Raw genomic sequence first — 3672 nt, forward strand, 5'->3', positions numbered from 1 at the left:
AAGGATAAGCTTGAATGAATTTTGGAAATAAATATATTATTTTAAGACAATGTTTATTTTATTCTGATTTTCAATGGAAATTTTAATCTAAGTTTTCTTATTACATCAACAACAATTTGTAGTTACTTTCACAAGTAATAAAATCCTATTTCTTTAAATGGATGTGAATTGTGGGGTGGATGTATGAAAAATAGGCTATGCCTATTGCAACTAAACGAACCCTATGTTATAAATAATGAGTTGTTTAAGACAGCTAATTCTAGGACCGTTAAATGACAAAAGGTCAATAACGTTAGAAATGATGTACCTTTGGCATTTTCGCTTTGGTCATATTTGTTATGATAGGATTCAAAGATTAACAAAGGCTAGGCCTTTGAGGGAACTCACCTAGGGTGACCTACCTGTTTGTGAATCTAGTCTCGAGGGCAGAATGACAAAGCATCCATTCTCTGTGATAGGAGAAGGGCCAAAGAACCACTATGGCTAGTATGTTCAAATGCCTGGGGACATATGAATGTTCAAGTGAGGGGTGGTTATGAGTATTTCGTCACCTTCATCAACGATTGCTATAGAGACTCATGTAAGTACCTAAAGCATAGGAATTCTGCGAATTTGTTAAGAAGTTCAAAGAATTCATTGCTATGGCTTTAAAACCAAATTAGGTAAAACGTTAAAGATCTTGCGATCTGATAGGGGTGGAGGATATTTGGATAATCAGAACCAAGATCATTTAATTGAGCTTGAAGATTTGTCTAAAACAACTGCCCCAAGGACTCCGCAACAGAACAGTGTTGATGAGCGGTGTGAATCGCATGTTTATGAAAATGTGTGTTCTATGATAAGCTATTAAACTCTACCAACTTCTTACCCAGATCTTTTCTGGAGACATACTACCTAGACCACATGTGATATATTTTTTTAAATGTTGTGCCGTCTCAAAAGTTGTCTCCAAGACACCACTAGAATTATGAAATGGTCGTGAACCTGGTTTACGGCATTATGGAATTTGGTGGTGTCATGTTTTTTACATGAGGAAAAAGGTAGAAAGCTAGAACAATGAGTTGAGGGTTTGCTTGTTTGATGGCTATTCTAAAGGTACTCAGGGTGGTCTGTTTCATAGTCCAGTGGACAAGAAAGTGTTTGGCTCTACAAATGCTACTTTTCTGGATAACGACTACATAATGAATTTCAAGTCTCATAGAAAAATAGTATTAGATGGAAAAACAATAAACTATTGTTCCATCCTTACCGACGCAAGTCGATGAAAACAAGGTACATTTAGAAACCACTAATCAAAGTCAGAAAGTTACGATGCCTCATCATAGTGGGAGGATTTCTCAGAACCCGGTTCCTATGATATGGATAGTGAAACCCACAAGTTGGTTGGGAACACAAGTAACAATGATTTGTTGTCCATTAAATAGGCAATGGGTAAGCCTGAAAGGGATTTTTGACTTGAAGCCAAGTACCAGGTAATAAAGTCTAAGTACTCTTAATTTTTATGAGATCTTGTAGATGTGCCATTGGACTTTAGGCCCATGGGGTGCAAGAGGATCTATAAGAATAAGAGAGGAGCTGATAGAAAGGTCGAGACATTAAAGGCTCGACTCGTGGCAGAGAGAGAAATTTGACTTAGAGAAAACTTTTTCTCTGGTAGCCATGTTAAAATTCATTTATTATACTCTTATCCATACCCACAACTCTTGATTAAGAGATAAGGCAAATGGACATCAAAGAAGCATTTTTAATGGCTATCTTGATGAGACAATCAACATGCATCAATCAGAAAGATTTAAAGTAGTTGGACAAGAAATTCGGCAAGCTGAGTAAGTCAATCTATGGACTTAAACAAGCTTCGCGCTCCTGGAACTTAAGGTTAAATGGAAACATTAAGACTTGAGTTTTTTGAACAAAATGTAGTTGACCCTTGTATTTGACAACTTAGGGAAAAAGACATCGTGGTGTTTTGAATCCTTTATGTAGATGATATCTTATTCATTGGAAACAATGTCAAGAAATTATCAAACATAAAGAACTGGCTAGAAATGAAATTTCAGATTTCATTGCAGCAAGTCGTGTTCTTGGTATCCAGAACATCAGGGAAATAAATAACTAAACTTGAGCTCTAACTCAAGTGACCTACTTTAGTGAGGTGCTTGGTCATTACTTTGTAACAAATTCCGAGAAAGGATGTTTAGTGTCTTGACATGGAATTTATTTTTCTAAGCAACAGTCTCCACAGACTCCTCAAGAGAAAGAAAAGATGTAATGAATTCCTTATGCATTTGAAATTAGAAGTCTGAGGCATGCTATGTTGTGTGTTGTGATCGAAGATCTTCTATGTAGTGGGAGTGGTGAGCAAGTGTCAGTAAAACCTTGGAAATAAACAATATATGGAAGTCGGTATCTTTGATGGACTAGAGACTATATGTTAGTCTTTTCAGGTGGATCTTTGTACCTGTTAGGCTACACATATTCAGATTTTAGACTGATGTTGATGACAAGAAGTCTACTTTTAAAAAAATGTGTTTACTCTTGGGGGTGGAGCTATGATTTGGAGAAGCGTTAAGCTATCTGCCATTTTAGAATCCATTTTGGAGGCTGAGTACATAACTGCATCTATGGCGGCTAAGGAAATAGTCTGGCTAAGGAAGTTCTATATGAATCTCGGTGTTATTCCAGAAATGGATAAACCACTCATTTTGTCTAGTGACAGTAATGAGGCAATGGCGAATTCGAAAGAACCTTGAAGCTGCAAAAGAGCAAAGCATATAGAGAGAAAGTACCACATTATCGAGGATGTGTGGCGAAGGTGTGAAGTGAAGGTGATGAAGATAGCATTGTAAGGCAATCTTTCATATCCCTTTATAAAGATATAAATAGAAAACATAATTGTGAAGCATGTAGAATTGATAGTTTTGAGAAACATGTCCCATTTGTTTTAAAATGGCAAGTGGGAGTTTGTTGGGTTTTATGCCCTTATAAAACCATGTCGGACATGTAGCACGATTTCATATTATCAATAAAAGTAGTAGAAATCATTTAGTTTGACAACCGTGTTGCTTGCTTTTTTTATTACATGATTATTGAAATAATACAAACATTTATAAAATCCCGAACATATGGATAGTTACAATTATAGTGACTAGGTCACAGTGGATTATAGTTGTAATTATATGTTCAAAAGAACGAGTCCTAAGATTAGATGAGTGCATTGGATTTTCACTGATTAGGCAATCTACGATATGATCTACCTACACATTCAGGGTGTGATGTCTTGTCTAAGGCATCGATCAAGTAGATAAGATCGGATGTATTTAGTTACATCGGATTAGGACCGATATTGATTATTGATTGATAAATAAGTATCGTTGTTATCAAATCTAATCAATGTCACAACGCTGACCATATGTTAAGTCGATCTTAATTCTGAGTGATAATATTCTGCTAATTATATTATTTAAATCTTTTGACTTATTCGTTACCAGCTTACCCTACGGTCTAGCCCATGCTTACATCTTGGAGATTTATTAGTGTAATTGAGTGGGAGTATTATTCATAGATACGAAGTCTATAACTTCTGTATGAGAAGTGAAAAGATGATTTCCTTAATTGCTTTGTTCAAAAGGTTAAATGATTGAGATCTCATTTCTGTGATTAAGTTCACGGAAA

This window comes from Humulus lupulus, chromosome 8 (assembly GCF_963169125.1).
Source record: "Humulus lupulus chromosome 8, drHumLupu1.1, whole genome shotgun sequence".
Classification (NCBI taxonomy): Eukaryota; Viridiplantae; Streptophyta; class Magnoliopsida; order Rosales; family Cannabaceae; genus Humulus; species Humulus lupulus.